Source organism: Oryctolagus cuniculus, chromosome 21 (genome assembly GCF_964237555.1).
Source record: "Oryctolagus cuniculus chromosome 21, mOryCun1.1, whole genome shotgun sequence".
Lineage (NCBI taxonomy): Eukaryota > Metazoa > Chordata > Mammalia > Lagomorpha > Leporidae > Oryctolagus > Oryctolagus cuniculus.
Window position 1 is genome coordinate 31,371,404 of NC_091452.1, and position 25,932 is coordinate 31,397,335.

At 49.1% G+C, this 25,932-nt stretch overlaps 1 protein-coding gene across 4 annotated transcripts in view; it reads right to left on the reverse strand.

The window, feature by feature from the left end:
* The window catches only part of SPECC1L (sperm antigen with calponin homology and coiled-coil domains 1 like), a 135,148-nt gene extending 115,983 nt beyond the window's left edge, over positions 1-19,165 (reverse strand). Inside the window, exon 1 of one of the 4 annotated variants that reach the window (XM_051837119.2) lies at positions 18,969-19,165. The gene's annotated coding sequence lies outside the window, so the exon portion shown is untranslated. Of the gene's footprint in view, positions 1-3,819; positions 3,866-18,968 lie in introns of those variants that run through there. The other 3 variants (XM_070065956.1, XM_051837120.2, XM_051837121.2) reach the window with 3 other exon arrangements.
* Positions 19,166-25,932: the final 6,767 nt, after the last annotated feature.

A 25,932-nucleotide genomic window follows, 5' to 3' on the forward strand; every position in this document is an offset into this window, starting at 1 on the left:
ACACAGCCTTGCAAATAAATGAATTAATTAAATATGCATATGTACTATTCTTACTCCACAGCTCCCCCAGCATCTGTAGATCTCTACAGGTCTTCTCTAAATTGCCCCCTCTCCCAGGTCAGCAGTGTGAATCCCTGCTGGTCCCCCAGATTCCTGCACATCTGGATCCACCTGGAACTTGACGCACACTCCAGACAGGTGTGCTCTGGCAAGCAGAGTTCGGCACGAGCTACTATTACTTCCCTCACTCCAGAGGCAGAGCTGTTCTTAACCTAATCTGGGGGCATGGCAGGGTGGCGAGGAGCCTGCTTTTCTAGGAGCTACCAGAGGCTCATGCTGCATCCACAGTTTCAAGTCTTTTCACACAAACTGCTGCTAGGCTGTTTTTCTCTTGTTTCCCCTAACATTGTCTCATGAATTTTTCAAACACACAGAAATGTTGTAAAACTTTAAATGACATACCACTTTTCTCTTTGGCTGAGGCTTACATCGTTGTTCCATCACACCCTCTCCAACCACTCACAAAAACACACCCATGAAGGTTCAGAAATAATGCCAAAAGGACATCGTGACCAACATATTCCATCCAGAAGGCTGGAAAGGCCACGCCCTCACTGACAGGCACCCTTCCTGGCAACTACAGGGGCAGGCAGTCTCCAATCACCCCCTTCACCGAGCCTTCTCCATTAGCACCTTTCTGGGAGTGCTGTTCCAGCCAAGCAGTTAACACAGCCTTATCTCACATCCCAGAGCCTGGGTTCAATTCTGGCTCCAGGTCCCAGGGAATGCAAACCCTGGGAGGCACCAGTGACAGCACAAGTAACTGAGTTCCCGCCTCCCACCTGTGAAGTGAGTTCTCAACTCCCAGGTTCAGCCTCCCTGCTGCTGTTTGCTATTTGGGGAGTGAGTCTGTGGAAGGGACTTTTTCTCTCTCTCCCTCCTTCTCTCTCTCTCTCTCCCTCTCTTTCCCTCCCTCCCTCCCTCTCAAATAAATGGACTTTACAATTTAAAAGAATCTTTTCCTCCCAGTTACACAAAATGTATAGCTATTTAAAACCATGTATATTTAATTGTCATTCGGTTGATATTTTTAAAGACTGGGTGCTTACTTTAAAATTGGATCCATAATGTACTTGGGAGTCAGCAGGTAATGCCTCAGGTACTTGGGTCCCTACCACCCATGTAGGAGACCCAGATTATGTTTTGGTCTCCTGGCTTCGACCTGTTCTGGCCTTGCCATTGCAGGAATCTATGGAATCAAACAGTGGATGGAAGATATCTTTCTCTCTGCGTCATTTTTTCAAATAAGTAAATAAATCTTTTATTTATTTTTTAAAGATTTATTTGTTTGAAAGACAGAGTTATGGGGAGGAGTAGGGGGAGAGAGAGAGAGAGATTTTCTATCCACTGGTTTACTCCTTAAATGGTACAACAGTCAGGGCCGGGCCAGGCTGAAGCCAGGAGCTTCTTCTTCCAGGTCTCCCAAGTGCATGGCAAGAGCCCATGCACTTGAACCATCTTCTGCTGCAGGAAACAGTACCCATATGAATGCCAGTGTCACAGGCACCAGCTTAACCCACTATGCCTCAACGCAGGCCCCTAAATAAACCTTTTAAAATAAATAAATAAATAAAAATAAATAAATGAGGACCATGAGACTGCCCCTATCAAATTTATATCCTTGGGCAAGTTACTTAACTACTCTGAAGCCTCCGTTCCCTCCTATATGAAACAGGGCAGGGAACAGGACATCCTTATAAGGATACTGATAGGATTCAATGAAATAATGAGCCTAAATCGCTCTGCAGGATAGCAGCCCACAGTTAGCCAGAGAAATGTGAGCCATCATCAGCTACAAACGCACTGCATGCCCTGACTATGACTAATGCCTTATTAAAATAAAAGCAGCGACTCAAAAGACACTTTGTAAGAGAAACCCTTTATAAGGAATGACTAAAGATTGCTTTTACTTAGCACTTACATTAAATTATATATCACGGCACACAGATGTCAACAAACAACACCAGCTTATGGCTCTTTCCCACTGAAAATTATATATCAGGAAATACTGAAAATACACGGTAGTGAGTCCCTGGGAACAATAATCAAGAGACTTGGTGCCGTGGTCCCGGTTCTGGTACCACATGTGTGACCTTGAGTGCTGAGTCTATCACCCGAGCTCTGTGACCCTTGTCTACACAGAGAAGTGGGTTAGAACCTTTCTTTCAAAAGTTCAAAAACTCTACTTCACAATTTGTACTTTCAGAACCAGGAACCAAAACTATTTTTTTCCTTTATTTCTTAATGTGAGTGAGGGACAGAGAGATGGAAAAAATCAAGCTCCCATCCACTGGTTCACACCCCAAATGTCCCAGATGGCCAGGACTGGGCCAGGGCCAATGCTGGGAGCCAGAAACTCAATCAAGGTTTCCCTTCAATGGGTGGCAGGGACTCCATTTGAGTAACTACTACTGCCTCCTAGGGTCCACATTAGCAAGAAGCTGGAGCCAGGAGTCAAAGCCAGGACTCGAACCCAGAAAACTGCAACATGGATGCTGGCATCTTAACCGCTAGGGTAAATGCCCACCCCTGGACAGACTTTCCATTGAAAAAGTCCAAGAACTACTCAGGGAAAGTCTGAGCCTTGTCATGTCCAAAGAGTGCACGAGTGTCAGTGGGTCAGCTCCTAAAACAGCAAGGAGAGAGGAGCAATGTAAGACATCTTCAGGTGTGTGATTCTCTGCTCAGTCTGAATCAAGTCCCCAGGACAGCTCCAAGAATTTCCAAGCTTTCTGACTGAGGCGGCATGATGCTTACTGTTACTTCAACAGTCTTTTCCTACTTTTAAGAAAGATTTTACTCTATGCCTAAAATTGGGGTGTAATTATCAACTAGCATGGGACACATGCTTCCACAAATCAAGCATGTCATGATGACACAGTTAGGAACAATCTACTTACATCTACCGCTCCCCGCCTGCCCCACTGCCAGCCCTCCAGGGAAGGGAACCACACACTACTGTGGTCTCCCCACCCGACGTGCACGCTCTCCTGCAAAGGAAAAAGCAGCTTCTCTGGGATTCCACCCCTTCTCCCCATGGCTCCCTCCTTCTGCCTGGCCACTCAGTGCACAGAGCCTGGAAGTGAATCCATAGGAGTCTGGCTGCGCTGACTGGCCACTTCAGCAGGGACAAGGTGGTGGTGAGCAGGACCAATGTGACCCCAGTGAGGGGCAAAGCACAAGTCAAAGGCAGTGCAGTGAGATGAAATGCTTGAGTAGGAGAGGAAGGATAAAGGACTTTTCAAAAAGTTGGCTTTGTAAAGGGGAGGGAGCTAGAAGGGACCAAGGAGGCAGACTGTTGATGCTACCATTGTTGTTTAAATGCCAGAACAAGCTGCCCAGAGAGGGCCAGCCTGCCAATGTGGAAGGGCCTCACTGCACAAACACTAGCACACTCGATTCTCATCCTCACCCTCAGTGGCTGGGGAGGAGTAGGACACTGCAGTTAAAGGGGGGGGACAAAGCAGCTCCCCCAATGTGAGCTTTCTCTACTATACCTCAACCAGTAACAGGCTGCTGGGAAAGGGAGTATTAATCAGTAACATCAATTCAAGGCGCCACCAAGTAGTACAACTCTATTTCCATTTGTTCTGACCACCAACGAGCCCACTAACGTTGATTTATAATTCCTAGACTCTGTAAGATTTAACACAAGGAAATACTTAGAAACAACCCCTGAGTTTTTCAAATTCAAAACCATCTAAATCCTCTCGCTGCTTTTCAAAGTACAACAGAATAAAAGCTTCATCTTGCCAAGACCTCTTCAGATCCACTGCTGGAGATCGTCTTAATCCAAGCTGCTGAAGAAGCCGTTAGACAACTGACAACACTTAACATTCCAGACAAGTGACATGGCTGGAAAAGGACAGACGACAAGAATTTCTGGCTGTAGTGCACAAATGATTTTTCCAGATTTAGTCCAAAATAAATTGGTTCCACAAGTTCAAACTGCCAGAACATAAGAAACTGCTCGAGTGTCCTCTGGCCACTACCCTCTCAGCCAAAATATCTGGATATTTACAAGAAAACATTTATCCAGGACCTCTTCAAACCATGATGCTTAGGCTCAGACTTGGGGCATGAAGTTACAAACTTACACAATACTATATTCATAAAATTAATTAAAGGCCCTAGTTTTAATTTAGAATATCAATTTGAGGGGTGGGCTTTGGCATGGCAGTTAAGGTGCCACCTGGGACACCGGCATCACATGTGGGAGTGTCTGGGTTCCAGGGCCAACTTCACATCTTTTTTTTAAAGATTTATTTATTTATTTATTCATTTGAAAGGCAGAGTTACACAGAGAGAGAAGGAAAGACAGAGAGAGCGAGAGGGGTCTTCTATCCCCACTGGTTCACTCCCCAGTTGGCTGCAACAGCCGATCTGTGACAATCAGAGGAGCCAGGAGGTCCCTCCGGGTCTCCCACATGGGTGCAGGGGCCCAAGGACTTAGGCCATCCTCTACTGCTTTCTCAGGCTATAGCAGAGAGCTGGATCGGAGGTGGAGCAGGCAGGACTCGAACTAACACCCACATGGGATGCTGGCACTGCAGGCAGCGGCTTTACCTGCTACACCACAGCACTGGCCCCTGATGGGTTCTTGTAAAGCACCTGCAAGGTATTTCTTGGTTTCTACTTACAGATGAGAAAACTGAAATTCGGAGATGAGTGATATGCCCAGAGCAACATATTAGGAAGAGGTAGAGTCAGCATTGGAATGCAGGTTCTGCCCAACTGTGTACTCTGGGTTCTTTGCTCTGTAGACTTCCATTGAAGACCTCATGTTGTGTTTTCAGTATTAGGACCCAGAACAGCGATGCCACTTGTTTGTTTGTTTGTTTGTTTTGGACAGGCAGAGTTAGACAGTGAGAGAGAGAGACAGAGAGAAAGGTCTTTCCTTCCCCCTCAAATGGCCACTATGGCCGGCGTGCTGCAGGCAGCGCACTGCGCTGATCAGAAGCCAGGAGCCAGGTACTTCCTCCTGGTCTCCCATGCGGGTGCAGGGCCCAAGCACTTGGGCCATCCTCCACTGCCTTCCCGGGCCACAGCAGAGAGCTGGACTGGAAGAGGAGCAACCAGGACAGATTCCGGTGCCCCAACTGGGACTAGAACCCAGGGTGCTGGTGCCACAGGTGGAGGAGGATCAGCCAAGTGAGCCGCGGCGCCAGCCTTTTTTTTTTTTTTTTAAACCTGTTGATTTGTTTTGAAGTCCTTAGAAGAGATAACATTTTAAACTAAAATAGTGAAATTATTTTTTTTTCAGTAAATCAGATTAAATAAGCAGCATTCTTAGAGGCAATTCTGTGCAGGGTTCTGGTAATTTTTTGGTAACATTTGAACCCAGAAAATAGTTTTTAAAAGATCTGTTTACTTTCTTGAAGGGAAAAGTGACAGAGAGAAGGAGAGAGGGACAGACAGAGATCTTCCATCACTGTTTCACTCCCCAGATGGCCACAATGGCCAGGCCTGCTTCAGGCAGAAGCTAGGAACCCAGAACTCCATTTGGTTCTCTTATGTGGGTGGCAGGTGTCCAAGTACTTGGGCCATCACCTGCTGCTTTCCTTGGCCCACTAACAAGGGAGCAGGATTGGAAACAGAGAATCCAGGATTCCAACCGGCACTCTGATATGGGATGCTGGCGTTGCAAACAGGGTGGCTTAATCGCTGCACCACAATGCCAACCCCTAGGAAATAGTTTTGAAGGCTCCTATCTGATGCTGCCATGAAGTCTATATGTTGGTCTGTTCCTAGTTTTTGCTGTTAGTAACCTTTTATTGAAATTCAAGGTTTGCTTCCATCATATAATAATGTTCTGAAATTTTACTTGTTTTTTAAAAGATTTATTTGTTTATTTAAAAGAGCGAGAGAGGGAGAGATGGAGAGAGATCGATCTTCCCTCCATTGGTTTATTCCCCAGATGGCTGCAATGGCCAGGGCTGGACCAGACTGAAGGGAGGAGCCAGAAGGTTCATCCAGGTCTCCCACATAGGTGGCAGGGTCCTAGATACTTGGGCCATCTTCTACTGCTTTTTATAGGCCAGTAGCAGGAAGCTGGATGAAGTGGAGTAGTCAGGACACAAAGCAGTGCCCATATGGGATGCCGGTGTCACAGACAGCAGATTTACCCACTATGACACCACACCACCCGAGTCTTTTGCTTCAGCCTGGCCCATTCCCTGGCTGTTGTGGCCATTTGGGGAATAAACAAGAGGATGGAAGTCATTCATGGATTTTTTTTTTAATTATGATTGTAAGTTGTTTCAAATAAGAAATGAAATAACACAGAGTGAGAACTTTCCAAATGTGAGAAAAATGAATCCAAATAAAATTATCCTTAACTATTATCACAAGATAGTCCCATCTAACAAAAACAAAAAACAAAAAACAGTGGCATGGCGGGTAAAGCCGCTGCCTGCAGTGCCAGCATCCCACATGGATGCCAGCTCGAGTCCCGGCTGCTCTTCTTCCCATCCAGTTCTCTGCTATGGCCTGGGAAAGCAGTAGAAGTTGGCCCAAGTCCTTGGGCCCCTGTACCCACGTGGGAGACCTGGAAGAAGCTCCCCCAGCTCCTGGCTTCAGATGGGTGCAACTCTGGCTGTTGAGGCCAATTGGGGAGTGAATCAGTGGATGAAAGACCTCTCTCTCTCTCTCTCTCAAATAAATAACTCTTTCAAATAAATAAATTAAAAAAAAAAAAAAAAAACCTGCCTCAGGGTGACTGCAGGGAAAGAAGGCCTGGAACTAGGAAAGAGAAGAGGTCCAAGCAAGAGGTGCAGGGAAGGAGGGCACGGAGAATGGCAGGCGCAGCACACAGCCTTCAGTAAGATGCGAGGGTCAGGCTCAAGCTGCTCCTGTCCCCCTTCCAGACGCCACAGCCTGTGCTACAAGGTGGCAGCTGGAACAAGGACAGCCCTTCCATTCTTCAGTTTCTGCACAGCTGTTCACAGATGGAGCAGTGTCAGGGTGACTGGGACTACCACATACCACAACAACACAAACAAACCCCGTCCTCTTCTCCTGGTGAAAGCCCTTCAAATGTTTCAAGGAACAAGAGAACCCACGTCTTCGGCTCCCCAGGCCCAAGAGCACGGCGGTTCCCACAACCCCCTAGCAAACACACTCCCATGGGAAGAACACAGGATCCACAGTCAGAACCCCGGGACAGGGGCCAGGCTCACCACTGCTTAGCTCTGTGTTCTTAACCTCTTTTCCTCAGGTAGAAAATAACAGTTGTGCTGACCACCTTGGGATCTGTTGCTAGAGGACCACATTTAATGAGAGGCACACAGGGGATGCACAGCTTTTGAACTGTGCTGCCATAGATGCTCATTAGTCTCCATGGTATTATTAACATAAACTTCATGAATATTTTTTTAAGATTTGTTTATTTGAAAGGCAAAGTTATGGAGAGAGGGAGTGACATAAACACACACACACACACACACACACACACATAGAATCTTCCATCTGTTGGTTCACTCCCAAGATGGCCACCAGGGCCACAGCTGAGCAAGGCTGAAGCCAGGAGCATGAAGCTTTGTTCGCGTCTCCCACATGGGTGCAGTTCTTGGGCCTACTTTCACTGCTTTCCCAGGCCATTAGCAGGGAGCTAGATCAGAAGCAGTACAGCCAGGACACGAACTGGTGCCCGTATGGGATGCCAGTGTTGCAGGTGGCAGGCAGTTTAACCTGCGCCACAACAGCCCCAGAATAGTTTTATAAGTTTTGGAACAAGCCCACAGCAGGACATGAGAACACACGTGGTAGAAGAGGGAGAGTCAGAGGCAAAGGCAAGGGAGGCGGCTGCTAAGAACTCCAGAGCAGCCAGAGAGAGCCCACATTGACTTTTCTATTCCACATCACACCTGCAGAAACGCTACCGTAGGGCTAGTGCTGTGGCACAGTGGGTTAAAGATTTATTTATTTATTTGAAAGTCAGAGTTACATAGAGAAAGGAGAGGCAGAAAGAGCAAGAGAGAGATACCTTCCATCCACTGGTTCACTCCCAATTGGCTGCAACAGCTGGAGCCGTGCCAATCCGAAGCCAGGAGCCAGAAGTTTCTTCTGGGTCTTCCACACAGGTGCAGGGGCCCAAGGACTTGGGTCATCTTCTACTGCTTTCCCAGACCATAGCAGAAAGCTGGATCAGAAGCGGAGTGGCCAGGATTTGAACCAGCACCCATATGGGATGTCAGCACTGCAGGCGGAGGCTTTACCCTCTGTGCCACGGCACCGGCCACACGGTGGGTTAAGTCCCCACCTGCAACACTGGCATCCCTTATGGACGCCAGTTCAAAACCCAGCTGATCTACTTCTGACCCAGCTCCCTGCTAATATGCCTGGGAAAGCAGCAGAAGACAGCCCAAATGCTTGGGCCCCTGCACTCATGTGGGAGACCCGGATGAAGCTCCTGGCTCCTGGTTTTGGTCTGGCCCAACCCTGGCTGTTGAGGTCATTTGGCAAGTAAACCAGTGGATGGAAGATTTGTTTCTCCTTCTTTTCTCAGTAACTCTGCCTTTCAAATAAATAAAATAAATCTTTACAAAGAGCCGGCGCCGCAGCTCACTAGGCTAATCCTCCGCCTAGCGGCGCCGGCACACCAGGTTCTAGTCCCAGTCGGGGCGCCGGATTCTGTCCCGGTTGCCCCTCTTCCAGGCCAGCCCTCTGCTGTGGCCCGGGAGTGCAGTGGAGGATGGCCCAGGTGCTTGGGCCCTGCACCCCATGGGAGACCAGGAAAAGCACCTGGCTCCTGGCTCCTGCCACCGGATTGGCGCGGTGCACTGGCCACAGCACGCCGGCCGCAGCGGCCATTGGAGGGTGAACCAACGGCAAAGGAAGACCTTTCTTTCTGTCTCTCTCTCTCACTGTCCACTCTGCCTGTCAAAAAAAAAAAAAAATCTTTACAAAGAAAATGTACAACTAAAACATGCATCTCTCACTTCATTTTAAAGTCAAACACAAAAAACTAACACCAGAACAGAAATGCTTATCTCAACTGCCTCACTTACAGGCCCCCTGTGGGTAAGACAGCATTGCTCCTGCAGGCCTAACTGCTCGGCCTGACCCAGATTGTTTCCCCTAACCACTCCCATGAATTACCTGAGGAGGCCTGCCTGCAGGGTATGATCTCGGTAATTAACAGGGCATAGAAGAGACACAGAGTAAGCAGAAGTACAGGAAGGGCACAGGGTGCTGAATGGGCCTTGAAGTTTGGTCAAGTCCCAAGAAGTACTCTCAGCTGCCCCCACCCGGACCTCCTAACAGGCCTACCTAACTCACCCTCAGTGAAGGGCTCTGCCATCACCACAGTAAGATTTGGATACAACTTATAGACGTTGGAACTCTGCCACTGAGAACCAACACTTTCATCTTTCCAACTCACCCTTTTAACACCCAGAAAAATTCCAGATCCACATTTTACCAGCTGTTTTTCCTGTTTTCATTTTATGAAAGTATTTACCACTTCTGCTTGCAAGGTGATTAACACTAAAACTAACAATGACTACAGTTAACTTAAAAAACACCATTTAGGAAAATCTAGTCCTTGGTACTTTACAAACACTACGCAGAAAGCTGCCAGAGATTCAAAGTGCATGGTAGAACACCACACCATGTAATTAGTTTTGTTCCTAACTGTCCACCTCTCTCTACTCCTGCCCCAGGATGTACACTCTGGGGCCAGTGTTGTGGCATAGCAGGTTAAGCCACAACCTGCGACACCAGCTTCCCATGAGTGCCAGTTAGAAACCAGCTGCTCTACTTCCGATCCAGCCTCCTGCTAATGCACCTGGGAAAGCAGTGGAAGATGGCCCAAGTGCTTGGGCCCATGAACCCATGTGGGATACTCGGATGAAGATGCTGGCTCCTGGCTTCAGCCTGGTGCAGTCCTGGCTGATGTGGCCATTTGGAGAATGAATCAACAAATGGAAGAGTGACTGATCTCTCTCTCCCTCTCTTTCTCTCTCTGATTTATTTATTTATTTATTTATTTGAAAAGCAGAGTTATATAGAGAGAAGAGACACAGAGAGAGAGAGAGATCGATCTTCCATACACTGGTTCATTCCCCAAATGGCTATATGGCCAGGGCTGGGCCAGGCTGAAGCCAGGAGCTTCACTTGGGTCTCCCACGTGAGTGCAGGGGTTCAAACACTTAGGCTATCTTCTGCTGCCTTCCCAAGCACAACAGCAGACTCAGAAGTAGAGCAGCTAGAACTTGAACCGGTACTCACATGGGATGCTGGCACTTTAGGTGGTAGCTTAACCTGCTACAGCATAGTGCCAGCCCCAAAAGTCAATCTCATTTTTTTAAAAAAAAGTATGACTGGCCGGCGCCGCGGCTCACTAGGCTAATCCTCTGCCTAGCGGCGCCGGCACACCGGGTTCTAGTCCCGGTCGGGGCGCCGGATTCTGTCCCGGTTGCCCCTCTTCCAGGCCAGCTCTCTGCTGTGGCCCGGAAGTGCAGTGGAGGATGGCCTAGGTGCTTGGGCCCTGCACCCCATGGGAGACCAGGAGAAGCACCTGGCTCCTGGCTCCTGCCATCGGATCAGCGCGGTGCGCCGGCCGCAGCGCGCCGGCGCGGCGGCCATTGGAGGGTGAACCAACGGCAAAGGAAGACCTTTCTCTCTGTCTCTCTCTCTCACTGTCCACTCTGCCTGTCAAAAAAAAAAAAAAAAAAAAAAAAGTATGACTTACTAATCAGCCCTAAAAGCAGTGAAATACTAAGACATGCTACAGCAGAGATAAACTTAGATAACATGAGCTAAATCAAAGAAGCCAGACAAAAGGCCACACATTGTATGATTCCATTTACATGAAAGTAAAAGCCACAGAAGGCAAGTGCTTGCCAGGGGCTGCAGGGAGTAGAAAAAAAAGGGGAGGGGTGGTGACTGCTAATGAATATAAGGTTTCTTTTTGAGGTGATGAAAAAGGTCAGAAATTACATTGGTGATCGGCACATAACTTGGTGAATATACTAAAAACCACTGAAATGCATACTTTGAAAGCCTGAACTATGGTATGTGAAACATATTCCCATTAAGTTGTTATTTTTAAAAACATACATGTCTACTGCAAATGAGTGGGTGAGTGATGAAGAGTGGTATGAAAGGTTAGCGCTGACAGCCCTGGTGACAGGATATGGCAGGGTAAGCAAAAAGTAAACTGAAAAATGCTGAAGGCTGAAGGCCTTGTTGTGGGGGACTTGGCACGGATAACACAGCATGCAAGTAAATGACTGGAAAGAATAAAAAGGAGGGAACTAAGGTTTGAGAAGTCCCTCAGGTAACTAAAGGAAGACGAAGCAAACCCGAGCAATGCAATGATTCAGTGCAGTCTGCAGAAAATGCAAAACAGAGAGAACAAGAAAGTGGGGCAGACACCTTAACACTGGCCCTAACCCCTCAAAGTTAACAACAGCAGTGGAAGAAGAAAACTCAACAGCTCCTCCTCAAGACTTCTCAGGCCTGGTGGGGTAGAAATCCAAACTTCACGAGGACACTGCTGTCCCAGGAGTGGGAAAAGGGACATTTCTTAGGGGAAAGGGCCCTCCTGTAGCTGTGGAGGAATAAAGAAGCCCTACAGACAGCCCTGCTCCAAGAACATGAGAAGGGAGAGAGGAAGGATGGGGCAGTTATAATTTTTAACAAGTACGCATCTATAAAACTTACTTTATTGGAAACACAGAGAGAAAATGCGCATGTGAGGGAGTGCTCCCCATCCACTGGTTCACTCCCCAGATGACCGCAAAGGCCAGGATGAGGCCAGGCTTAAGACAGGAGCCCAGAACTCAATCTGGGTCTCCCACATGGGCAGCAGGGGCCCAAGCACTTGAACCACCAGCAGGTTCATATTTCTCGGCAAATCACCACTGCTGCCAGTTTCTTTGCGTGCCTCTTTCCTTAAGCCTGACCACGGTCCTCTTTTCTCTTCTGTGTAAGCTCAGTTCTTTACAAAAGTACAACAATGGGCCCTTTTTTTTTAAAGACAAAGTATTTTTTTTTTCTCATCAACTTTTTATATTTTCCCTAGGCTATAAGCACAATAGACAAACTTGAAATTTAATACCTTAATCTCTTAAACACTTACTGTCTAAACACATCATATTTAAACAAAACAAGAGTACAAGAGGAAACGGTGCCAAATACACAATCCTTCCAGGACTGCAAGCAAAGACAATGCCCACTAGGCTTCTGGATGATAAAAATAGACGTTAGACAGAGTTCTCACCTTGAGGAAATAAGATTTGAATTAGACGCTAAGATATAACGAAACGGACTTTGAAAGCTGGTGTGTGCTAGGAGGAGCTGACTCACAGCTCGTGGGGTCAAGTGCAACCGGAGTAAGAAGCTTCTGAAGGGCTAGGACTGAGCAGGTCCACTTCCTCAGTCACCTGCCTCACACCCAGCAGACTCCGGAACTGTCCATCAGGCGTACACACACTGCTACACACTGCGGGTCAGGTCACGGCCCTGGTGGGAGCAGACAAGACACAGTGTGCCAGGTCCTGAATGGACAGGGTGCTGGGCAAGTCTATGGGAGACCAGAGGAGCTGGGAAGCCTTCCAGGCAAGGTAATATCTGATCAGATAAAGTGAAAAAAGAACATTCCAGCAGAGGGAGATAAGGAGATTGGAGGGATTTTCAAGGGGACAAAGAGCCCAATAAAACACCTCTGTAGAGGTGGGGGCAGATGGGAGCAAAGGCCAGAGCCCAGTGATGCAGCACTGTGGCATTGCAGGTTAAGCCCCTCACGAAGTCAGGACTCCGTATTGGTTCAAGTATCAACTACTCTGCTCCTGATCCAGCTTTCTGCTAACACCCCCTGGGAACAGAGTGAAGATGGCCCCCAAGTACTTGGCTCCTGCCACCCACGTGGGAGATCCTGGATGAGTTCCAGGCTCCCAGCTTTGGCCTGGCCCAGCCCTGGGCGTTGCAGCCCTTTGGGGAGTGAATCAGCAGATGGAAGATCTCTTATCTCTCTCCCTCTCTCTCTCTCTAACTCTGTCTTTCAAATAAATAAATCAGTTTTTTAAAAAAATTATAGCTTGCATTATTAGTTTTAATTAAAGGCATTTCTTAAAAAACATCCTTAGGTCTGGCATTTAAGACACCCATATCCCACATCAGACTACCTGGGTTCCATACTAGGCCCAGGTTGCTGACTCCAGGTTCCTGCCAACATATACCCTGGGAGGAAGCAGCTAACGCTCAAGTAGCTGGGGCCCTGCCATCCGCACAGGAGACCCGGATTGAGTTCCAGGCTCCCATCCTCAGTCCAGTCCAGTCCTAGGTAGTTGTGGGCACTTGAGGAGTGAAACAACAAATGGAAGATCTCGCTAAATCTCTCAAGTAAATAAATAAAACACACAAAATAAATGAATACCAACCATTTTAATTTCATTGTTTGATACATTTTGCTACACAGCCATCAGTAGCAGGCTGCCATGACTGTGACTGTGACTGTGACTTGGGATTTAACAGCAGACCACCCCGAATGCTGAAGGCCTCACAAACACAAAAGGCTGTCTGTTAATAACCACTTTAGAACCGTCTCCCCCCCACACCTCGGCAAACCCAAAAATACATTCTTTCAACCCAATTTCTTGGTGATCACGCTGTTTCATTGCAAAAGAGTGTGGCCTCAATGTTAAAAGATTTCTGAGCTGATAGAAAACCCCATGGGGTTCCTTACCTCACAGCTAGTCTATTCAGTGTTAACAATTCCAACCACCAGCAATTTCCCTGCCAAGGCTTACTTTTTTGGCACAGGGACAAGGAAAAAAAAATCTGACATTTTTATATCCAGTAAGAAAAGACCGTATTGAGAGAAGATCAGAACAGGAACATCTTTATTAGCTGGCAAACCTAACTGCTTTCTCAGTTGCCTGTGGATTGTGACTGAGGACCACATTTAACATTGAAGAATAACCTGTAATTGAATCTCCTAATAACATGAAATGCCCCACGAACTTTTTCCTAAACTCTGTATCAACAGCCAAATGATGGATTGCAGGTCTCTTTTTCCTAAACATCAAAACTAAATCATCTTTTATATACAGACTTCTTGTCAAATACATTATTTGAAGATAAAAAAAGTTTTAAAAACTAAATCATCTACTTCATATCTGCCGTTTATAACCACCATAAATTCCCTAAAAGAGGCTTAGTTTTAACATCTAGAAAACAGTAGCTAGATAGAGACATAGTCCTTTAAATGGATACAGTTAACTTTATGAAAAGCTCCGCAACACTGCCCTTGTCTCTCATTACCCTAAGGCCCATTCAATACTGCACTTTAAGGCCTGACTAATGTCCCCAAGATTCACTCTCACAGTCAATGTCACTCACCCCTCTTTGAGGAAGGACCACTAACAGTGTCAGGAAACTGCTGAGAAGGCCTCGTTCTAGTGGCTAAAGACTCCAGAGGCAGGAACCCACCACACAAGGGCACTTCAAAAAGTTCATGGAGGAGCTGGCATTGCAGCTAGTGGCTAAAGCCTCTGCCTGCAATGTCAGCACACTGTACGGGTGCCGATTTGTGTCCTGGCTGCTCCATTTCCAATCCAGCACTCTGCTAACGGCCTAGCAAGAGCAGCAAAAGATGGCCTGTGTTTCGATCCCTGCCACCCATGTGGGAGACCAGGATGAAGCTCCTGGCTCCTGGCTTCAGCCTGGCAGAGCCCTGGCCCTTGCATCCATCCGAAGAGTGAACCAGCAGATGGAAGATGGCTCGCTCTGGCTATCTCTCCTTCTATCTCTGTTAACTAAGCCTTTCAGATAAATAAACAAATCTTCGAAGAGAAAAAAGTTCATAGAAAAAACAAATTGAAAGATAAGCTTATTTTGGTTTAAAAATATTTTAAATCCATGCAGTTTCTTCATAATACACATTTCCCATGAACTTTTGGAAGACCTCACAAGTGCTGAAATTGGCATCTCAGGCTCCTTTCCACTCCCCTGAACTTCACAGATGGGGATATGAAAGGTCAGAAAGGAAAGCTGGGTCCAGTGCTGTGGTGTAGTGGGTAAATCCTCTGCCCCAGTTTGCTGGCATCCCAAATGTGTGCTAGTTCAAGACCTGGCTGCTCCACTTCCGATCCAGCTCTCTGCTATGGCCTGGGAAAGCAGTAGAAGATGGCCCAAGTGCTTGGGCCCCCTTACCCTGTGGGAGACCTAGAAGAAGCTCCTGGCTTTGGATCAGCCCAGCTCCAGCCATTGTGGCCATCTGGGGAGCGAACCAACAGATGGAAGATCTCTCTCTGCCTATGCCTTTGCCTCTGCCTCTCTGCAACTCTGCCTTTCAAATAAATAAATAAATCTTTAAATAAATAAAAAGAAAAGAAAGCTGACTTGCCCCAAAACCATAAAGCCAGAAAGAGAACCTCCCCAGACTACTGACACCATCATTGTTCATCAAGCTGAGTTGGACAGATTGTGGAATACTTTGTACAAGCTAGCCATGTAATTTAAATATGCATATGGAAAACAGCAAGAGTTACCATGTAAACCCCACCCAGGCTGTAATTCTGAATCTATGCAACACCATCACCTGAGTCATCTGATAAAAGGGCATAAAGAGAACCTCTACTTCACAGAAGTCACATGTAAAATGACACACAACACGCTGCAGACATACACACTAAAAACTGAAGTCTGAAATAGAAATTCTGACAGCAACTTCACCTCACCCACAACTACTACGAGTATTCTCCACTCACTGTGATACATATTTGACACTCAGATGTCTGGACCGTTACCAAGACACACAGTAATATGGTACAATCTTCACTTTCTCACTAAAAACCAGTGTCAAGAAAATCCCTGCATAAAAGGAATATACACAGGCAAACAAGAGGAAACATTTCTCCAGCCGGCATTGTTGCTTAGCAGATTAAACCACTGCCTGCAGGGCCAACATCCCATACGAGCACCTGTTCCTGTTCAAGTCCCAGCTACTCCACTTCCAGTCCAGCTCCATTAATGCACCTGGGACAGCAGCAGAAAAGGGTCCCAGACCTTGGGCCCCCAAACCCATGTGGGAGACCCGGATAAACTCCCGGCTTCAGCCTGGTCCAGGCCTAGTGGTTGCAACCCTTTGAGGAGAGAACCAGCAGATGAAAGATCTCTCTCTCTCTCTCTCTCTAATAATTAATTAATTAAATTTTTTTTTAAAAAGCAGCATTTCTCAGTTATCTAATGTTGGTGTTTTTGGTTTTTTTTGTTTTTGTTTTTGTTTTTTTTTGGTTTTTATTTATTTGGAAGAGTTACAGAAAGAGATAGAGAGACAGAGAGAGAGAGGTCTTCCATCTGCTGGTTCACTCCCCAGATGGCCACAACAGCCTGGCAGGAGCTGACCTATCCTAAGCCAGGAGCCAGGAGCTTTCCCCAAGTCTCCCATGTGGGTGCAGGGGCCCAAGGACCTGAGCCAACCTCTGCTGTTTTTCCCAGGCCAGAGAGCTGGATCAGAAGTGAAGCAGCAGGGACTCAAACCAGCGCCCACATGGGATGCGGGCAGTGCATGCGGGGGCTTTAACCCACAGCGTCTCAGCACCGGTCCCTAAAGTTGCTGAGTCTTAACAGACTCTACTTTGTGAAGAGAAGGAGAAATATTTATGGAGAAAAACTACTGCATGAGCCACTTCTCTATAGAAAGAAAATTCCACCCAGAACAACACTACTTCCTTCATATCCCCTTCTGTACTGACTATTTTATAATGTACATGTATTCTTTTTATATATTATTTTTAAATATTAAGAAAGGGGCTGGCATTGTTGCAGGCAGGCTAAGCTGCCACTTGCAACATCAACACGTATCAGAATCCCAGCTGCTGTTTCCAATCCAGTTCCCTGCTAATATGGCTGGGAAAGCAGCAAAATATGGCCCAAGTACTCGCATGGAGCTTCTGGTTCTTGGCTTAGGCCTCATCCAGACCCAGCTGCTGGCAGGTATTTAGGGAGTGATTCAGTGGATGGAAAATCTCTCTCATCTCTCCCTGATACTCTTTCAGATAAATAAATATTAAGAAAGAATCATGATTGTCCCTTGGAATACAGAATGCCTGTGGGTAACAGAGATATCCAAGTCCCTTACATAAAATGGTGTAGTAGAGATGGGCCTTGGCCTGGTGGGTAAGACACCCATGTTCCATGTAGGAGTGCCTGGGTTTGACACCCGACTTGGGCTCCAGTTACTGCTAATGAAGACCCCAGTGGTGGGGGTTCAAGTAACTGGGTTCCTGCTACCTCCATGGTAGATCTGGATTGAGTTCCTGGCTCCAGGCTCCCCTGCCGCCAACTACTGTGAACATTTTGGGAGAGGATTAGCAGATGGGAGCACTCCCTCACTGCACCTCTTTGTCTAATAAATATTTTAAAATGATTTTTAAATGAAGTATTTGCTTGCAATCTATGCATATCGTCCAGTACACTTGAAATTATCCCCACATGACTTATATCTAACACAGTGCAAAAGCTAGGTAAAAAGTGAAACTGAATCACTGAGGAAATAGAGAAAAAAGTCTGTAAGTTTGGGGCCAGCACATTGGTACATGGGATAAACCTTCCGCCTACAGGGCCAGCATCCCATATGGTTGCTGGTTCAAGTCCCTGCTGCTTCACTTCCAATCCAGCTTCCTGATACTAAACCTGGGAGAGCAGCAGAAGATGGCCCAAGTCCCTAGGCCCCTGCACCTGCATGGGAGACCCAGCAGCCCCTGGCTCCTGGCTTTGGATTGGCGCAGCTCCAGACGTAGCAAGTCATCTGGAGAGTGAACCAGCAGATGGAAGACCTCTCTCTCTGCCTCTGCCTCTCAAGTTCAGTACAATGTGATTTTTTTCCCCAAATCCCATCCTCCACTAGGAAGACCACCACACTACAGTCCCTCGGGAGTAACCCACACTGGCAAATCTGCAGTGGGCCCCAAGCCTCCAGAAACGACTGCCCTTGCCCTGACCAAGCCCCCGGCTCTCAGCTCCAGATGCAACCTCCAGGGTCACAGAACCGCTGTTGGGCTGAGAAGCTCTCGGATCTGTTGTGAAGTTAGGAAACAGAATGGCTTGAAATGCTCTATTCACAACATCGACAAAAAACACCACATTTTCCTGTCATCAGCTAGGCGCGATTTCAAGCGCATTTTTCCTGCCCCTTCCTAAGCGTTAGGACAAAGTACCAAGAGCATGGACAAACGTTATCAAGGTTCCCCGTAACCGGATATTCACAGGAATTCTTGCTTGGTCTGTATACAGCCTGACACTACCTGGAAATTGATTTCTTTCTCAGTCGGGGGGGGGGGGGTGGCTATGATGGCTTAAACCTACTCACTTAACTACATAAATCGCCAGGCTGCTGGGGGTGCATACAATTGTCCTCGGCTACACCGCGGTATTCACTCGCATCCAACTGACTGCAATTAACCAGATCCCTAGTACAAAGGACAACCCGCCTCCTCCGGGCGCAGACTCTGGGTTCCGCCACCCTCGGCCCCGGCTCCCCGCGCCGAAGCAACGCTGTCCCCTACCCGGGGCAGAGGGGGACCAGGGCGAAGGGGCGGCGGCCCCGCGGCCCCCTCCCGGGAACAAAGACGACAAGAGCCTGGGTCGTCCCTAGCCCTCTCGGAGCGGAAGGTGGCTACGGGATTAGGGGGGACTCAAAAGCCACCGGAACCCAACACCGGCCGGGGGGACAGCGCGCGGGCCGGGAGGTCCGGACGCAGGCCGTGGAGCCGGCCCGGGAGCCCGAGGAGAGGACAGCGCAGGCGCGGGACGCGCTGGGGGGCCCAGGCGGGGGACGGCGCAGGCGCGGGGCCCGCCGGGGTCTGCGGGGCCGCCCGGGCCTGGCCGCGCGGGCGGCGCTGAGGAGACAACGCTGATCCGCCCGGCGCCCGCTGAGGAGACCCGGCCCTGTTTCTTACCGCGCGGCGCTGCCTCGCTCGCTCGCTTGGTAACTCCGGGGTGGGCCGGGCGGCGAGCTCGCCCGGTGGCGCGGCCCGGATCCGTTGAGTCCGGCCTCGGGGTAGCAGCCAACCCCGCGGCGCCGCTCGCCAGGCCCGCCCTACCTCCCTCGCGGCCCCCGCCCTCGGCCCGCCTCTTCCCCGCCCCCATGGCAGGCGCCGACTGCGCAGGCGCCATGATGGCCCCGCCCACGTTCCGCCCTCCCGGAGGCGCCAGCCGCCCCGCCCCCTGCCCCACCTCGCTCGCGGTCCGGGTTTGCGCAGGCGCCCGGACGCTCGGCCGTCGCTAGGTGCCCGGGAAGCTAACGCGCATGCGTCAGGTGTGGGGCTGGCGCTTCTGCCACCTGGCGCTCCCCAAGGCTTCGCTGGGAACTGCGGGGTAACTGCTGTCCATCTGCTGGTTGCCTGTGGCTTTACTCACAGTCCGTCATTCATGCGAAGCGTACTTGCCAGGCAGACAGTAGTGAGAAAAACTCAAAACGCCCTGGCCTCCTGGCGCTAACGCAGGAGGAACCAAAAAAACGAGGCTAATTTCTGGTTAAGGAAGTTGCACTGTTACAGATGCACCCCGTGCAATTATACAGGATTTTTTCCTGCTCCTGGTTTGAACCACATTAGTAGAATTTTTTTCTTTCCTAGGAAAAACACAATTAGATATATTTTTAGTGCATTACCGGAGGATTTGCTAATAATTTATTTCATATTTTTGCATATATGTCCACTAGAGGAGTTGGTTTATACCTTTGCTTTCTTCTTTTTTTAAATTTTTATTTATTTATTTATTTATTTTTTGATAGGCAGAGTGGACAGTGAGAGAGAGAGACAGAGAGAAAGGTCTTCCTTTGCCGTTGGTTCACCCTCCAATGGCCGCCGCGGCCGGCGCGCTGCGGCCGGCGCACCGCGCTGATCCAATGGCAGGAGCCAGGTGTGGGGAGAATTTTTTGGGGGGGAGATTGTGTATAATAAGATCAGGATTTTTCTGTTCTTCCTTGATGTTTACTGAACTTGCCTATAAAATCCTCTGGACCTGGTGTTCTGCTTTAGTTGTGTGAGTTTTTTTTTGTGATTTGTGTGTGTGTGTGTGTGCATGAGATTTTTGAGAAGAAAGGAATACAGATTTTATATTATGCACTCAATTTCTTTAATGGTTCAAGGTCTAGACAGGCTATATCTTGTGTCATTTTTTCACAAATAAATTATATTTCTACAGGAAAGTGTATATTTTGTTGATGCTTTCAAAGTCATTGGCATATGTTCTTCATGTAACTACCTAATGATTTTGTTTTAATTTGGTTATTTTCATTGCTCTCTGAACATGTATATTTTTAACAACTTATTTATTTATTTGAAAATCAGAGTTACAGAGAGGGAAAGACAGAGAGAGTCTTCCATCTGCAGGTTCACTCCCCAGATATGTGCAAAGGCCAAGTCTGGGCCAGGTGAAAGCCAGGAGCTAGGAGCTTCCTCTGGGTCTCCCATGTGGATGGCAGGGGCCCAAGCACTTGGGCCATCCATTAGCAGGGAGCTGGATTGGAAATGGAGCAGCCAGGACTTGAACCGGTGCCCATGTGGGATGCTGACATCTTAGGCAGCAGCTTTACCCACTATACAACACTGGCCCCACAATATATTTCTGATGGATTTACCTATTTCAAAATTCAGAAGGCAGCTCTCAACCCCAGCCCCATTCCTGTGGTTCCTCAGATGCAGCCAAATATACACAGCTTCTTGATACCTTTCTAGAGAAACATTTTGAATACAAAGGCAATTCACAAGTTCACGGAGAATTGAGTTAGAAAGTAAGTTTATTTTGGTGCAAAAAAAATTGAAATCATGCATAATTTTCTCATAATGCATACATATAAATCAATTTTTTAAAAGATAGATTATTTTTATTTATTTGAAGGAGTTACAGAGAGAGGTAGCACCAGAGAGAGAGAGAGCTCCCATCTGCTGGTTCACTCCCCAAACGACGGCAACAGTCAGAGCTGCACTGATCCGAAGCCAGAAGCCAGGAGCTTCTTCCAGGTCTGCCACGCGGGTGCAGGGGCCCTAGGAACTGGGCCATAATCTACTGCTGTCCCAGGCCACAGCAGAGAGCTAGATTGGAAGTGGAGCAGCCAGGACTCGTACCGGCGCCCATATGGGATGCCGGCACTGCAGGCTGGGGCTTTAACCCACTGCACCACAGATAGATTTTTTTTTTTAGAGTGAGCAGAGTTAGAGTTAGATTTATTATTTACACTACGGGGGAGCAGCAGGCGATCAGTCCAGCTAGGACTGCTGTATGCTACCAGGAAGCAGGGGACATGCTAGCCGGAGGCCAGCTCATAATTGTGTATATTCTATGAACTGATTTATTTGAGAGACAGACATAGAAAGAGAGCTCCCATCCACTGGTTTATTCCCCAGATTCCTGCAATGACCAGGACTGGGCTGAGGTACAAACTGAGAGCCAGGAATTCAATGCAGGTCTCCTGCATGGGTGCAGAGATTTCGCAGGCGCATCAGCAGGGAGCCCGATTGGAACTAGAACAACCTGGACTAGAACTGGCGCCCATGTGGGATGCTGGCATTGCAGCCAGCGGCTCAACCCCTTACACCACAATGCCCACCCCTCTAGAAACCATTTGAAGACTTCTCATAGCCATGGATATCAACATAAACTTATCTTTTAATTGCATCTTCCACAAACATTTGAAATATGCTCGTATTCCCTACGCAGCCACCAAGCCCCGGACCTGGGAGACAGGATCCAGTTCCTAGGACTGGGAAGGGAGCTTCAACCGGGTCCCCAACCTGTAAGAGCCTTGTCTGGCTGGGACAGCAGCATGATGTGCTGGTGAGATCACTACTACCATTTCCTGGAGGAGTCCCAGGAGTCCCAGAAAGGGTGCTACTCCAGCGGCGTTTGCATACTGAGGATAGCAGAAGGTGTGAGTAAGAGCAAGGACAGAAAGACCAGCTGAGCATCCGGGAGCTGCGAGGAGGCAGAGCCGAGAGCGCCCCACCCTAGGCCTCCAAACTGGAGTTCTGCAGGGTTTGGGCGGCGGGGAGTGGATGTGGGGGGTTGTGACTGACCTGCTGCAGGATCCTTAGCAGTATGGTCTCAGGCCTGCACCAGTGAGGGAGCAGCAGGGGACAGACCCTCGCAGCCAGGGCGTCTGTTCACAGTCTGGAGCTGGGAAGGCTGGCTGGGAGGTGTGGGGCAAAGGCAGGGTCAGTGCGGAGGTGAACGGCACAGCCTCTCCATGGCTGGACCTCACCTGGGATTCCCGAGCCCACACTTGGTTCCCCTGTCCTCTGCTCACCCTCGGCAGCTCCCAAGAGTGGCAGGACAGAAAGGAGGCAGGGACCGACGTTTGGTCCCAGTGCTGCTGCTTGGGACTGCCCACATCTCCTATCAGAGCGGCTGGGGTCTGAGTCCCAGTTCTGCTTCCAATTCTACCTTACTCTTAGAGTGCGGCCTGGGAGGAAGCTGGTGGTGCCTCAAGTCGTTGCACGGGAGACCTGGGTCGAGTTTCTGGTTCCCGGGCATTTGGGGAGTGAACCAGCAGATAGGGGCTCTCTCTGTCTCTCTCCCCCTTTCTCTCTACACCTCGCAAATAAACAAATTAGTTTATTAATTTTAAAACAGGCAATCGGACCATTTGCTGGCCATGAGTCAAAAGGGGACCTGACAGATAGCCCAGTCCTGGGTTCACAGGTGACTGGCGACCTGAGCAGGAGGCCACCTATTGGCCAGTGAGTCCCTCCCAGGGCCCCCCTCTGAGCGTCAGGGTTTGAGGGTGCTGCTCTGACCTTCATTCACCCAGTATCAGGGCTCCGCCTCCCTTGCTCGCGGTCCAGATTTGTCCAGGCGCCCAGCCGCTCTGCCATCACACAAAGTGCCCGACAAGACACGCCAAGCTCTGCAGCCTGGGACCCTGCTGAGCTCAGCACTTTTGGCTTCTCCACAACCTTGAGGCCCAGCCTGTCACCCACACCAGCTCAGAGCCAGCTGCCTCCGCCTGCACCATAGCTGGAGGAGCAGAACCAGTGGGGTCCGTCCCTGAGCGAAATCTTCATCAGAAATCAACTCTTCGATTTTGGTGGGCAGTCGGCTGTGAGTGCTGGGACCTCAGGCTTGGGGTTCTTGATGTGCTGCCCTCGGAGCCAGCAGAGCGCTGGGTTCTGGGAGATGCACAGCTGTGAGCCGGGTGACCTGTTTTAGCCTCCCAAGATCATGGCCACGCACTCCTCGTACCCACAAGAAACCTGGAAGCTCAGGGGGATGCCCAGCTGGCCTGCAGGCTGCCCAAGGAGCAACAGGCTGGGTCGGTGCATCCAACCTACTGCAAGGCCTGAAGACCCACTCATGTTACAGTCAGGGAAACTGAGGCCAGCTTGTGGGAGGGAGTCCTAGGTGACAGCTCCAGGGTTCCCCAAAGCTTAATCCAAGCCCTCTCTAGAGCAGAGAGCCACCAATGGTGTGACCTTGAACTGTACCTTGGTTTTTCTTGGGAATCTGACAGTTCAGTTCTTCTACACCCATCAGGACTGTTGGGGTACTAGATAACAGATCCCACCTTACTTATTTAAAAAAAAAATGGTGAAGGGGCTTGTGCTGTGGCGTAGCAGGTAAAGCTTCTGCCTGCAGTGCCAGCATCCCATATGGGTGCCGGTTCAAGTCCAGGCTGCTCCACTTCCAATCCAGCTCTCTGCTGTGGCCTGGGAAATCAGTAGAAGATGGCCCAAGTCCTTGGGGCCCTGCACCCACGTGTGAGACCCAGAAGAAGCTCCTGGCTCCTGGCTTCAGATCAGCGCAGCTCCGGCCATTGCAGCCATCTGGTGAGTGAACCAGCAGATGGAAGACACCTCTCTCTCTCTCTCTCCGCAACTCTGCCTTCCAGATAAAGAAATACATCTTAAAAAAAAAAAAAAGGATTTATTTATCTGAAAGGCAGAGCTACAGAGGGAGAGGGAGAGGAAGAGACAGAGAGAGATTTTTCCATCCATTGGTTCACTCCCCAAATGGCCACAACAGCCAAAGCTGGACCAGGGCAAAACCAGGAGCTTCTTCCAGGACTCCCATGTGGGTGGCAGGGGCCCAAGATGGCACTTGGGCCATCTTCCACTGCTTTCCCAGGCCATAGCAGAGAGCTGCATTGGAAGAGGGGAAGCCATATGGGGTGCCAGTGTGACAGGTGGAGGCTTAGCCTACTATGCCACAGCGATGGCCCCACACTTCTCTTCAAAGCGTTCTGCACCCAGCAAATACACCACCAATAGACTCTTGGGATGCAGTGGCTGTTCACCTAAGGTCTGCACGTCCTGAGGCCACGGCCTGGCAGGAAGCTGGCAGCTTAGGAAAGGGCTCCTCTGACCTAAGTACCAGGCCGCCAGCTACAGAACTAGTAACCCTTCTACACCACACCAGCATGGATGGCACATGAGCAGGCCTCAGAAAATTTGTGGAAGGGGCCGGTGTTGTGGCCTAGCAGGTTAAGCTGCTGCTACATATTGCAGTGCTGGTTTGAGGCCCAGCTGCTGCACTTCCTATCCTGCTCTCTGCTAATGCACCTGGGAAAGCAGCGGAAGATGGCCCAAGTGCTTGGGCCCCTGCTACTCACATGGGAGACCTGGATGGAGCTCCAGGCTCCTTCCTGGCTGTGGCCTGGCCCCGTCCTCACCATTACAGTCATTTGGGGAGATAACCAATGGATAGAAGATCTCTGTCTCTCTCTTTCTGTGTTTCTCCCCCTCTCTAACTCTGCCTTTCAGATAAATAAAATAAATCTTTAAAAGGAAAGAAAAAGTCTTGCCTCAGTCAGATAACCTTGTTAGGTGGGTCCCAGTCCTTCCCTGGGGGCAGCTTAGGGGAATCCCTCTGTGTTGTGCCAGGAGAGCTAAGAGGCCATCAACTCTGCTGATAACATCCTGGGAGAAATTTCTGGAATTCCAGGCTGGGAAAACCCTCTGCCCAGCCATCTCCCAGGGGAGGGGAAGAAGGAGGAGAGACAATGGGCCCACACCCATACCTTTAAAAACTACAGTATGCGTGCAGCCTGGGCTCCTTGTTCTTTGCTGAGATGTGGGCCGGTCAGGTCTATTTTCATGACACCTTTTGCTATCTCCCTTACTGCGACAGCTACTCTCTGTCTCATGTCTGAAGCAAGGACCTCTGACCCAACCATCTCTGTTAACGGGGGTATTTCATGCTAATCCAAAGTTCTAAGAATTAGCATACTTATTTATTTATTTTTAAATGTAGTAATGACTTCTCTTTTAAAGATGTATTTATTTATTTGATAAACAGATTATGGAGAGAGGGAAAGACAGAGAGAGACAGAGAGCCTCCATTTGCTGGTTCACTCGCCAAATGACCACAATGGCTGGAGCTGGCCAGATTTGAAGCCAGGGACTAGGAGCTTCTTCCGGGTCTCCCAAGTGGGTGCCGAGGCCCAAGGACTTGGGCCGTCTTCTGCTGCTTTCCCAGGCCATCAGCAGGGAGCTGGATCAGAAGTGGAGCAGCCAGGACTCGAACAGGCACCCACATGGGATGCCAGCGCTGCAGAGAGCAGCTTAACCCTCTACGCCACGGTGCCGGCCGCACATCTATTTATTTATACTCATATTTATTAGAGAGAGAGAGAGAGGGAGAGAGAGAGAGAGCAATCTCCCATTCCTAAAATGCCTCGATAGCCAGAGCTGGGCCAGCCCAAAGACAGGAGCCTCCAGTTCCATCTGGGCTCCCATAGGGTGACAAGGGCCCATGTGCTGGAGCCACCACCTGCTCACAGGAGCAGGAAGCTGCGCCGGAACCAGGGCAGCTGAGACTCCCATATGGGAAGCGAGTATCCCAAGAGGCTGCTTCAGTCACTGAGCCAAACGCTCCACCCCAATAAATGAAAAACAAACAGCAATGACAGCAAAAACACTCTTT